The sequence below is a fragment of the Schistocerca piceifrons genome, chromosome 6, assembly GCF_021461385.2.
Source record: "Schistocerca piceifrons isolate TAMUIC-IGC-003096 chromosome 6, iqSchPice1.1, whole genome shotgun sequence".
NCBI lineage: Eukaryota > Metazoa > Arthropoda > Insecta > Orthoptera > Acrididae > Schistocerca > Schistocerca piceifrons.
In genome coordinates, this window is record NC_060143.1 from 215600968 (window position 1) to 215615283 (window position 14316).

Genomic DNA, 14316 nt, shown 5'->3' on the forward strand with positions numbered 1-14316 from the left:
CAGCAATGTCGCGATACGATAAACTTCAATCGCGATAGACTACAATCCGACCTTTATCAAAGTCTGAAAAGTGATGGTACACATTTCTCCTCCTTACACGAGGCATCACAACAACGTTTCACCAGGCAACGCCGTCAACTGCTGTTTGTGTATGAGAAATCGGTTGGAAACTTTCCTCGTGTCAGCACGTTGTAGGTGTCGCCACCGGTGCCAACCTTGTGTGAATGCTCTGAAAAGCTAATCATCTGCATATCACAACATCTTCTTCCTGTCGGTTAAATTTCGAGTCTGTAGCACGTCATTTTCGTGGTGTAACAATTTTAATGGCCAGTAGTGTAAATCAGGTGAAGCTGAGGGAATTAGATTAGGAAATGAGCCACTTAAAGTTTTGGTATTTGTGCAGCAAAGTAACTGATGATCGTGGAAGTAGAGAGGATATAAAACGTAGACGGTCGATGACAAGAAAGGCGTTCCTGAAGAAGAGAAAAATGTAGATTCAAGTGGCAGGAAGTCTTATAGAAGCTTTTGAAATGTGGTGCTACAGAAGGATGCCGAAGACTGTATGGGTGGATCACGTAACTAATGAGGAGGTACATAAAGGAACTGCAGAGAAGAGAAATTCTTGGCACAACTTGGCTAGAAGAAGAGATCAATTCGTAGGACACAGTTTGATGCATCAAGGGATCACCAATTTAGTACTGGGTGGAAGCGTAGAGGGTAAAAGTCGTAGAGGGAGACCAACAGATGAGTACAGTATTCGGATTCAGCAGGCTGTAGGTAGTGACTCGGAGATGAAGTGGCTTGCGCAGGATAGAGTAGCATGGAGAGCTGCATCAAACCAGTCTTTGGACTGAAGACCGCAACAACAACAACAAAAATTGTGACCGACAGTGTATACAGAATTTCACCTCAGACACCCCTCGGCGTCCCTCTCTGCCTCCGCCCCAAGCGGTCACGTGATACATCCCGTATGGAAATTTTAGGCCCAGTGCACACAGAAATGGCGTAGCGCGGACGCCTGGTGGCGGCTGGTCAGGTACCTGGCGCGAACGGGACGTGAGCAATTCACACTGAAGTAGCGCTGCCTGGGAGATGTGAAACGGCCGCGCTGCGAACAGATCAAAATATATCGTCTTTATCAGTCGAAGACGTTGATGTATTGAATCTTTTGTAACTCGTAAAGGCTGAGTAGCGCAAAAGGTACTCGATACATCCTTTATGGTTGAAAAAAGGAAAAAGGAAATGGCACTTTCGACGGAATGAAAGAACTGAAAATGTTCCTTGATCGTTTGCAGCAGTTTTACAGAATGCCTGAAAAGTGTTTCTATATTGCGCTAGACAAAGTGAAGGACAGCATTCAGAGAAAGGCACCGACATGTTCTGGTAATAATTCCCATTTTTCGTATGATTTTCGTTTGAACGTAAGCCTAAACATTACTGATTTTGTGAGGGTTGTTCAATCTATGACAACACTTTTCCAAAATCTTGTCACCTGTAAATATTTGACAGCTGAAGAAAAACTTAACTCCTCCCGAACAGGCCATGAAGGCTCAACGGTACCGACCGGCCGCCGTCTCATCCTCAGAACATAGGCGTCACTGGATGCGGCTATGGAGGGGCATGTGGTCGGAACACCGCTCTCCTGGCCGTATGTCAGTTTCCGAAACCGGAACCGCTACTTCTCAATCAGGTAGCTCCTCAGTTTACCTCACAAGGGCTGGGTGCAACCTGCTTACCAACAGCGCTCGGCAGACCGGATGGTCACCTATCCAAGTGCTAGCCCAGCCAGACAGCGCTTAACTTCGGTGATCTGACGGGAACCGGTGTTACCACTGCGGCAAGGCCGTTGGCAAATATTTGACAGCGTCAGACCAGAAATTCCTCGTTGCAGGGCATAGAAATTTTGCCATTCTGGAAAGGAACAAAATGTCCTTTCACCCAGAAAATTGGATTATCAGCAGCAAAGACAAACGATTTCTTCTGTGCAATATGGGACCAAAGGATTTCAGGGATCTGAGCAGACTAGACCACGGGTTGCACAGAGGCTCATTTAAAATAAGTATGTATGGCTACACGTTTCATCTGACAAAGGTACTAGGGGTAGGAAAAGTAATGACATCCAGTAACTGTACATTAGTGAAACCGTTGAAAAGACGCCGACAGGTGCTGAGAAAGGAAATATGCGACTAGATAACTTCACAGTTTCCCCTAGCTTGTGTGATAAAATTCTGCCAGTTAAACTGCCAAGAAGAAAGTCTTACTTGGCGTCTGACTGTACATCCCAGCTGAAAAGCGGAGCTACTGTGGGCAACCACCAAGTGAAAAGTGGATTTGCAAGTCTGCCTGGCAAAACCAATTGACTGAGGACGAAAATGCGACTATATATGTTTAACTTAACAGCAACAGGAATAGCGTTAAATTTTTCCGTGTCTTCTGCTGCTGCTTGTGCTGATTTGTATTGCAGTAAACATTATGCGTTTTGATCTGTGTTGCTGTGCATTCTCAAAATAACGTTTCTATTCCTGCAATAAGTAACACAGGAAAACCAAAGCGTTTCTGCAGCACAACGATGTAACTGTACAGACTCATTGTTGTTCGTCGTCCAGGAAAGTAAAAATACTGCGCCATTGTTTCAAAGATGGCATAAGTAATCGTGTAATAACTAATACAAAAATATGGAAAATAGCGTTTACCTCATACACACGGCCTACATCAAGAATGCCCAAATATGCAAGCATACAATACGTAAGCAAATAGGTAAGCATAAAACATCCAGAACACAGAACACTTTGGTTACATCAGTAGCAGAATCCCATTTCTCACAGATTGCTCTCTGGAATACACGCCATTTCTTCGATAATACGTGAATGAAAATAGTTACTGAATGTTTCGTGAATGAAACTGTTGGTGCAATCAAGAAGCAATAAATATACGGTATATAGCTAACTCTGGCGCTGGATCTGCGACTGTTTCTAGTTTTAAAGTGAAAATAACTCTTAATGCAATTGTAACTTAAATGTGATTGTAACTGATTTCATGTACCACATGCGAAAGAGAAACACGAGCCTCAAATCAGCGTAGGGCGCGGTCATAACATTGAGTGCTGCGCGTCCTAGCTCGTGGAGCCAAATGTCAGAGTATATTCCTTACTTACCCGGGAATGGAGAGAGGTATCGCTCTGCTCCTACCACCAAACGTAAGCTGGACAGAAACTACATTCTTCACTGCAAAGTTTTCAGAATATGCCCATTGTTTTACTGGTTTGGAAAGTATCACAATAGCCATGGGCAATAATAAAAATAAAGCTAATTCACTACCAAGCTGTGAGTTCATCAAAGTCCAGTGAGAAAGAATGCATTGGGAAGAATATGCGTGAAACCCAAAACAGTGGTCTGTCAGGAGAACTAACTTTCAACATCCTAGGACTCAATCAAATCGATCTTCGTCTCCCTGGTTGGGTACGTGATTATGTGGACACGGCAATTGGACTACGGAACTCATAGCTCTACATTTCGATAACTTAAACAAAACTTCCAGTCGGTGTGATGAATGGTAGGTAGTCTCTAAATGTGGAAAAATGTAAGTTAATGCAGATGAGTAGAAAGAATAAACAAGTAATGTTCGGATAGAGTGTAGGTAGCATCTTGCTTGAGACAATCAAGTCGTTTAAATATCTGTGCGTAGCGTTGCAAAGCTGCATGAAACGGAACGAGCATTTCAGAACTGTGGTAGGAAAGGCGAATGGTCGACTTCTGTTTATTGGGAGAATTTTAGGAAACTGTGATTCACTTGTAAAGGAGACCGCACATAGGACGCTGGTGCTACCTTTTCTTGAGTACTGCTCGATTGTTTCGGAACCGTACCAGGTCGGATTGAAGGAACACATCGAAGCAGTTCAGAGGCGGACTGCCAGATTTTGTTACCGGCTGGTTCGAATAACACGTGAGTGCTACGGAAATGCTTCGGGAACTCAAATGGGAATCCATGGAGGGATGGTGATGTTCTTTTGGAGAAACACTATTTCGAAAATTTTGGAGAACCAACATTTGAAGCTAACTGCCGAACTGTTCTGCAGCGGCCATCATACATTGCACCTACAGACCACCAAGATACGATACGAGAAATTAGGGCTCATGCGGAGGCATATAGATTTTCTCTCGCTCTATTTGCGAGTGGAACAGGATAGAAAATGACTAGTGGTGGTATAGGGTTCCCTGCACCACGCACGCTACGGTGGCTTGCGGAGTATCTATGTACATGTAGATGTCGTGCAGGGCTGCACACGAAATAGTTTAAGAGCCATATAGTTTAAGATCTTGATAATCCACCGTTTTTTCTTCTAAGTGTTTGCAGATATTTGTATTTTTACCATATTTAGGCCCGCAGATGAATCGTAGGTGAATACACCCACAATATAGGATGACAGTGTTCCTCACATTCTGCTACAATTGCTCTAACGTGTGGATTTGAATGAAGTGTTAGCAAGCCTTGACTGGTCAAATGCAAATTTACTATTGAGAATAAATTTTGTGCAAGTTAAGGGTCTGTACGTCAGTGAATTAAGGACGGGTGGCGGGGAAGTATAATTCAGCCATGTTTGTGCTCTGCTAGGCGCTGCAATTATCCCTTTCTGTAGCTCATTAAAGGCTGTACAGTATTGCAATATTGCAAAACAACGCCAAGGCCGCTGCCACTATAAGAAAACGGTACAGTTTCTCGCAGACAGCCTGACAACCAAACAATGCAATATTTACTAAATCGACTGTCTTAACCCATGCACGAGGCTGAGCACACTCTGGGAAAATTATTTCCACGTAGAAACACATGAGAATTTTGAAACTAACAAAAGTCTGCCACAGATATCAGGAGGAGCAAGTTCTCCCTCTCCTCTCCCCTCTGCCCCCTCCCCCACTACCCCCTGCTCACTCCAGCCCCGTTACAGATGCCTATGGGAACGTGCATGGCAAGGATTCTTCCCATTCCAGATCATTTTTCCATTCTGTGCGCATTTGGAGCGCGGGGAAAAAAGCCTGCTGAAATTCTTCTGTAAGGGCTGTAATTAGTCTAATCTTGTCTTCGTTGTTCCTTGAAGCTTGAAGACCGATATAGTGGAGACTTAACATCGGTCCTTGAACATTTTTAAGCACCCTTTTTTTTTGATAAATTTAGCGTCTGTCTTCAAGTATCTGAGAATTCGGGTTTTCCAACATTTCCGAGGTACTCTCCCGTGAATCAGACGAACCTGTGACTTTTCCTGTTGCCTTTCTTCGGATACGTCGAAAACCTTCTGTTACTAGTATTTGGCACGAGTCTCACATCAGCAGTATCCTAGGCTGGGCCATACAAGTCTTTTGTAACCAATCTCCTTTGCAGTCTGATTTTATTTTTCCGGCATCCTACCAGTAAATTAAAGTTTGCCACTTGCATTGCCTACGACTGAACTATGTGATCGTTACATTTCATACTCCAACAAATTGTTGTCGCCAGTTATTTATTTGAGTTGACTGATTCCAACTGTGCTTCACTGATACTGCAGTCGTAAGATAGTAGGGGTCAGCGTACATTGAGACGGGAACAATTCAGACTCGTAAATTACGTCTTCTTCTTCTTGTTTTACGGCCTCTGTAGGACCATGCGTAGCCCCTTCGTGGACTGCATTTTCCTCTTCTTCTCCCAGAACCTCTTCATTCTTTCTCTTCTTCTCTCTCACTCTTCTTCCGAGATCTTCAGTGTCCTTTTTCCTGTCGGCTCCACTGGTGACACTCTAATCTTTTCCTGTATTCTTCTCTGTCGTTGATCTCCGGCATATTGGTCAGTGCATATTCGTTCCTCCAATTTTCCTTTCCTTCGACTTTGAACTCCATTTCCAACCAGTCCTTCCGAAGTTCAACATGCCACTTGGTTCCTGTTTCTCCCCTTGTCCTCCCTGTTGTTTCCCGCACTCTCTTCGTCATTCTGTCCATACTCATCCTAACTACATATCCAGCAATCCTTGCCCTTTTGAGTCTGATTTCCCCGGATATTGATCCGTAAATTACATCTCCACATCTTTTTAACCTGAACGTGCCTCAGATCTCCTCACTTTGTCTGGCGTTCACTGCGTATGGACATAACTTTTGACCAGAAAAAGCATTTTATCCCATGAACAGACAAAAAAAATTAAAATATTGGAAGTAGTAGGAGCACTGTCACATCTCTCCCTGTATTGTAAATGTCACCTAGAATGTTTTGGAACATTGTTCCAAGAAACAGCGATGTAATAATATTATGATGTATTTAATGCACACAGTCGTGGTCGCATATAAGTTACTTTTTATTTTTAGATGACCGGTTTTGATCTACTACAGAGAATATCATCAGATCTACATTCCATGGGGCAGACCAGTCCGTACTGTCTTGGGGAATCCTGCTCTTGTTGTCCACTCCAGCACGGACGGGTCTGCTCCAAGGAATATAGATCTGATGATGTTCTCGGTAGTGGATCGAAACGGACACCTAAACACAAGAAATAACAAGTTTTACGGGACCACGACTGTGTTTATTAAATGCAATATAACCAAGAAGTCTTAGCGGATAGCTCATTTATCTGCGACAGTGAGCCGGCCGGTGTTGCCGAGCGGTTCTAGGCGCTTCAGTCCGGAACCACGCGGCTGCTACGGTCGCTGGTTCGAATTCTGCCTCGGGCATGGATGCGTGTGATTTCCTTAGATTTGTTAGGTTTAAATAGTTCTAAGTTCAAGGGACTGATGACCTCAGATGTTAAGTCCCATAGTGCTCAGAGCCATTTGAACCATTTTTTGTGACAGTGAGCTTTTTGGAGGAAAACGAATGAATTTCCTTCTGACAGGATTTTGCTTGATGAAAAGAATCGCTAGTAGCCGTAAAAGTAACGAAGTATTAACTTACTTTTTTTAATGCAAGAAATGATTCATTGACTAATATTTATCAAGATGAACCTGGGGCTAGTCACTTTACTTAACTGTCTTTGAAATAAAAATAGCAAATATATAAAATGAAGCTGACTCATAACTTTAGCAGTGAAGGGGATCAACATGATAAATCAGGTGGGACTTTCATTCATTGGCGAGGGAACCCGGCTTCTGTTCCAGATGTTGCCGCACTTATCATCTCAGCGCAGAACTGTCATATCTTACGAGAACATAGAAAACTAACAACTGGGTACCGCTGTCAGCAGTTACAAAAAATGGTTCAAATGGCTCTGAGCACTGTGGGAAACATCTTTGGTCACCAGTCCCCTAGAACTTAGAACTACTTAAACCTAACTAACCTAAGGACATCACACACATCCATGTCCGAGGCAGGATTCGAATCTGCGACCGTAGCGGTCACGGTTCCAGACTGAAGCGCCTAGGACCGCATGGCTACTCCGGCCGGCTCAGCAGTTACAGAGCCCGTGATACAGCGAGTGAAAAAAAAAAAAAAAAAAAAAAAAAAAAAAAAAAAAAAAAAAACGAGCAAGATTGAACACACCATTTAATATTAAAGAGGACAGAATTGTACGCAAAAGTGGAAAGAAAAGTATCAAGTGATATACGTATGGCCGCAGGGTTTGACTCTTTTGTTGACGCTTCTGTCTACTTCTTCCTTTCTCACAAGTGACAGCTCCACTGCAGTTTCACACCGAAAGAAAAATAAAAAAGTCTGCGCTATATTTTTTACAGTAACCAATGTATATCTTCATTGCTATGCATATTACCTTGAGTGTGTCAGAACCGCGTTTCAGCAAGTTGTAAGCCTGAATGAAAATCTGCAGGCAGGAATACCGACAATAACAGGGCCCTCGTTCTAGGCTCTCCATAAAGCAGCTGCAGCCGGGGCCTAAATAATTCACGCGGCTCACAGGAGCCACGCTCAGAGGTGAATATGCTGCATTGTGGCTGCCAGCGAGGTGCTGCTAATGCAAGAAATGGCAAATTCAAGGGCTGCCGACTTTTTTTTTTTTAAGAAAAGAAAAGAAGAAAGATATACACTTGGCTGATTAAAACTGTATGCAGGTGCGGGATTCGAATGTAGACTCGTGTTGCGCCGAGGTAACACTATTAACTGAGCTCACCGTACTGAGTACTGAGAGCGTGAATATCCGAACTCGACACCCCATCTAGCACACAATTTTAACTTTGCGGGAAGTTTATTTTACGACAAACTTCCTGACTAAAATTTCATTGAGAATCAACGTACATTCCTCGGCAGGTCATGCCTGGACATGAAACATGTAAGGAAGAACGGAAAGTATTTCAAGCGATTTTGACGGGGCGCTATCTCTGATATGGACAAACTGCTAAACAGGTCAATCAGTTGGACTCAGCGCACAGCTCTTCCAAAATGAGGTTCGCAACTGCTCCATCTTGATCGGTAACATATTTCCAAGTCCAAGGACGTCATACCGACGGCGTATCTTCAGTCCCCTAGACTTAAATTATTCAAATTTTTTATCAGTCATATCGCGTATGATTTGTAAGCTATATCTGGCTTCTATAACGCATTTAAATAGAAATAGCTTTATTATCTATATCTTCATTTTTAACCGTTCTCATATATAACCACTAGCTGGCACCGCAGTTGCTTGTCGTATTCTGCCAAGGCTATCTGAACGTAATTAGTATGTCGAAACCACTTATGAATGTATAAATTACACACGATTATCACTGATAATAAAGCTGCTACTCTAATAGCGATACCAGCCTATGTTAGATATAAATGGAATGATCAAAGTGATTCCTACGTTTTCCATAGTGATTGGGGCCGTCTGGAGACTGAAAACGGCACAGAGATTGGCGTGATACAAGTCATTACTACGATAGCTAAAGGCAGAATCATGAGCAAACGGTTCGCGAAGAACGGCAGCATATGACAGTGGACTTAAAACGTCTCACACCCATGAATTAACTACATTACCACACTATCAGATGTTAGTACGTAATAGAGCTTCTCTGGACATACGTATTTTTACGGTGTTAATAAGGTCATCAAGGATAGCGTTTCTGAAGAAGAGAAATTTGTTAACATCGAATATAGATTTAAGTGTCAGGAAGTCGTTTCTGAAAGTATTTGTATGGAGTGTAGCCATGCATGGAAGTGAAACATGGAAGATAAATAGTTTGAACAAGAAGAGAATACAAGCTTTCGAAATGTGGTGCTACAGAAGAATGCTGAAGATTATATGGGTAGATCACGTAACTAATGAGGAGATATTGAATAGAATTGGGGAGAAGAGGAGTCTGTGGCACAACTTGATAAGAAGAAGGGACCGGTTGGTAGGACACGTTCTGAGGCATCAAGGGATCACAAATTTAGCATTGGAGGGCAGCGTGGAGGGTAAAAATCGTAGAGGGAGACCAAGAGATGAATACACTAAGCAGATTCAGAAGGATGTAGGTTGCAGTAAGTACTGGGAGATGAAGAAGCTTGCACAGGATAGAGTAGCATGGAGAGCTGCATCAAACCAGTCTCTGGACTGAAGACCACAACAACAACAAGAACAGCCTTTGCACTTGACGATAGCGAAGTTGAAATACGTATATTCCTCTTGTCAGTCGGAAGGTTTTGGCGATAGGTTTTATGTTATCAGCGTGTCCCTTGTAAGTAAAAGTTCTGAAAAATTGAGTCAAATGTGCGACAATGCGGCAGTAATATTGCTTAAGAATACCGTATGTCACTTGTGAAGTTCTGGGTTGAGAGAGACACTGCAGTAGAAGTTACCCAGTGTCCAATACCTGTCACAAAACAGCAATCCACTACGCACAAACGAAGTCGGCTTACTATAAGATGTACATAAAACATAGTTGACTGTAGCTTTAGAGTGTAATTGAATGGAATAGTTAGGAGGACGCTTTTGTCCGTCGGTGAATGTCGACGAGCTGATGATGATAAATATAATGCTGAAATACTAAAAAGATTTCATTAATATCAACGACACCGGGAGCATTTACATTTCTCTTGTATTATGACCGCAAATAAGGCAGTGTTTACGAAAGAAGGCTAACACAGAATGACTAGACTCCATCTAAAAATAAGCAGCCGATAGCAGAACCCCATTTACTTCAACTATAAGTGACATAACAGCGTGGAGGACTACCTCCATCTTTTCTATCGCAATCAAAAGTAGTACAGAAAGGACCAATCCATCGGACTCATCTTGCAGGTCGCGAATGCGAGGATGCCTGGCGGTTTCCGCCTGAGTCGGCTTCATTTCCCACTCCAGCTGGAACCTCTGTGCTCGTCCTTATTTTCCATAAGGGAGAAAAATTTACGGGCCTCGCAGTGACAGATGTGAGCTTGGAGTTGGTACGGTTAGGTATGTATGCCAGAAAAAACTGAATGCAATTAAAGATACGTCTCTTGTTAGTCACGTGAAATTTTCCACAAATCAATACGCCGTCGACTGTGAACACTAAGATGACGGAAAAGGAAGACGTTCAAGATTTCTGAATCTACAAACAGTGTTTGATATCTCCGACAGAAATCGATATGAACGGAAACGAGGTCGATAGAACCAGGTGGGCGCCACAAAGCTTGATTACTGGTGTCGCCGGCTGCTGCCACGTGGGATGATTCTCCGAATACTGACTGGGGAGTCGTACTGCACCTCACTTGATCCTAATGTTGCATTTACGATTGCATCTTTTTTACTGCTTACTCGCTTACATCAGTATCTCATGAGGTCCTGAGAGTCACGACAGGATAACCAGGGAAGTACAGCATTTCTCCACCTCTGAAAAGAATTTGGCTCAGCACCACGCCGTAGCTTATTAGCAAAAGGACGGTCGTGTGGAGAATCAAACAACACTTGCGAGCAGATTGCGGATTCCTTTGAAGGGAGATGCAGCGTTTTTACCTTGGCTGGAGAGCCAGCGGAAAGAGTAGAGGTAACAACAGAGTTGCCTTAGAGAGGAGTGTTGATACCCTTGCTGCTCACTTTGTATGTTAATGATGCTCTAGCCAATGTTAATAGTAATCTCATACCTTTTGCAGTTGATGCAGTTATTCAAAATGAAGTACTATCCGAAAAAAGACTCCAGAAATATGTACAGGAATGTCTAGATAAGATTTAAAAGGGCTGCGCAGATAGGAAACTTGCTTAATATGTACAGAAATGTAAAATAATGGGCTTCACAAAACACAGAAAAGATGTGCTGTATGACCACAATATCAACGAGTCACAATTGCAATTAGTCAACTAATAAGAATAAAAAAATTAAACTAAACTCCTCCCGCACAGGCCATGAAGGCCCAAAAGTACCGACTGGCTGCCGTGTCACCCTCAGAACACAGGCGTCACTGGATGCGGATTTGGAGGGGCATGTGGTCAGCATACCGCTCTCCCCGGACGTATTTCAGTTTCGGAGACCGGAGCCGCTACTTCTCAATCAAGTAGCTTCTCAGTTTGCCTCACAAGGGCTGAGTGCACCCCGCTTGCCAACAGCGCTCGGCAGACCGGATGGTCACCCATCCAAGTGCTAGCCCAGCCCGAAAGCGCTTAGCTTCGGTGATCTGACGGGAACCGGTGTTACCACTGCGGCAAGGCAGTGGACGTAATATTTTGTGGGTAGGCAGGAAGATTGATCCACCAAGCGGGAATGGCTGACGAGAAAAGCAGACCATGTGGCAAGCCAGTACCAAGCAAAGAAGGGTTAGCTGAATGGTGGAAGGAATATATAGAGAGCCCATTTAAGGGAAACAAACTTAAGGATAGTATTTTGAAGAGATAAGAGGAAGTACTTGAAGATAAGATAGGAGACACGAAGCTGCAAGAAGAATTTGATAGAGAACTGAAAGAGCTGATTAGAAACAATGCCCATAGAGTAGAAGGCACTCCCTCAGAATTATTGAGAACGTTGGTTGACCCAAGGTTGATAACACTATTTGTCCTTGTGTGCAATACATGTTAGAATTAATGTTTAGGGAGAACAAATAAAGACTGTAAGGTTTGTCAGTAACATCGTAATTCAGTCAGAGACGACCAAGTACTTGGAAGAGCAGGCGAACGGAATGGATGGTGTCTTAAAATGAGATTAGATTACTAAAATCTACAAAGGGAAAACAAGGTTATTGGAATATAGTCGAATTAAACTAGGAGATGCTAAGGGATTTAGAAATGAGATACAACAAGTGGGAGATGAGTTTTCCTATTTGGGCAGCGAAATAACTGACGATGGCCGAAGCAGAGACGAAATAAAATGCAGATTGGCAATAACAGGAAACACATTTTTGAAAAAGAGGGAGTTGTTAACATCAAGTATAAATGTTACAAGGTTTTAACTGAAGATATTTGTATGAAATGTAACCTTGCACGGGAGTGAAATGTGTATGGTAAGCAGTTCACACAAACAGAGAATAGAATCTTTTTAAAAGTGGCGCGTCAAAAGAATGTCGGAAGTTATATGTGTGAGATGAGATATCAAATCGAATTGAGGAGAAATGAAGTTTGTAGCATAACATTACTAGTACAAGGAAGCGGTTGCTAGGAAACATCCTGAAACATCAAGGAATCGTCAGTTTGGTAAGAGCAACAAGCATGGGGGAAAAATTTGTAGAGAGAACCGAGGCTTGAATGCATTAAGCAGTAGGTTGTAGTCATGTAAAAATGAGGAGGCTTGCACAGGATAGACTAACGTGGACATATGTATCTATCATTCTTCAGGCTGAATAAAGTGGAAGGAACACATGTACCCACTCGCAGGTAAAACATGTAGCGAACTTTTGTTATGATTCTGGTAAAGTACAATCTGATTACAAATGAAATTGTTTAAAAAGCATTAATGCAACGCATCCTGGAATAATGCTCAAATGTGTAGGAGCCATATGAATTAAGTTTAAGAGGGAGTATTGAACGTATATTGCAGTATCTTTAGCGCTGGAAATTCAGTGATTTAACCTCAGACTGGACATTATTTTGAAGTGAGTTGCATCGAAAATAGGATAACATAAAGTTTTACTTAACTGATTACCTTGATGTTGGTGTCATTGTCTTCTTTAGAGGCGTGGTAACTTCCGCAGGTTTTCTTCTAGTACGGAGCAAACTAACTAACGAAAGGATTGTGAAAATAGGATAATTTTCGAAATACTAAATGAAGTAAAGTATCTGAACCATTAAACGTTTGTATTCAGCAACATTTTACATACTATGAGAGCACAATTTGAACTAACAAAACAAATAATGTATCTGCCTTCGTTAGCCTCACAAAACGACTCGACTTTCGTTTACACCCGCTTCCCGTCAAGTCTCTGCACAATGAAGAAGACGAGAGATATTACAGAAAGCAAAAAGTTTAAAGTTTTGTCAGAGACAATCATTGGTACATATTTAGCAGCATGTATAGAAATCAATTTACATTACTTTAAATACGTGGAATATAAATATTTAGGCCTGAAATAATTGGTGTTTTTAAATACGTGGAATATAAATATTTAGGCCTGAAATAATTGATTTTTATATGGTCATATATTTTTGTATGAATTTTACAATATGTAATTGAAGTTAGCAATTCCGTATGGTATCTTGGAATTCCTAATGCGTCATTACACTGATTGCATTATAATACAAAGAAGGACAGCACGGAAGCTCACAGGTTCATTTGGGTCACTGCAGAGTACCACAGAAATGTTGTATACTGAATTGGAGACATCTGATAATAGACGCCAATTATCCCACTGTTAGTGGACGTGGTTGAAAATATTTGAGTATTGGATGGATGGATTTTGGAAGCAATCATAGTTGATTCGATCGTGTTTGAGGCTGTTATCTTGCTGTTGAATCTAAATATTAATGGCTTTTCGCACTGTCACTGTGTTATCATTCCGCAGCGAATGTCAGTTGATTAGTTCATTAACGCAACACGAACAACCGTCGTTCTACAATTAGCCATAGAGGGTAAACTTGGGGATAAGCCAGCACATAGACGAGATAATATACATTTAGACCATCTTAAAATCATTCTCGCAAACAGGGATTGTGACGTGGTGACAAAAAACCACAACCAACTACAAATAACTCATAGATTACTGATGTCGCATTGGTTGTTGTATGTATGGTATATTTTGTAGGGGCTGAAGATGACGTTGTTAAAACGTTGAAACTAGTTCCCAAAATAAAATCGACACCTTAAATACAGCTGGAAGAATTTCTTCATTTTTAATATAAATTTGTCACTTAATGCAGAGTGCCTCGCTGTAGCCGCCTTCCATCAATCTAGAGCCCCAAGTGTTAAACGGTGGAATGTTCTGTTCGAAGTTCAGAGGCTACTGTTTCTGCTTCAGTTTTTAGCCGCTGCAGTACTTTGCGAGGTTCTGCCGGAA

General features: G+C 42.1%; 1 protein-coding gene and 1 pseudogene across 1 annotated transcript in view; one reads left to right on the forward strand and one right to left on the reverse strand.

Annotated features, from left to right (window-relative positions):
* The window catches only part of LOC124803242, a 303143-nt gene that overhangs the window by 7126 nt on the left and 281701 nt on the right, over window positions 1-14316 (forward strand). The window lies entirely within an intron of this gene.
* LOC124803906 lies at window positions 1734-1851 on the reverse strand (annotated as a pseudogene).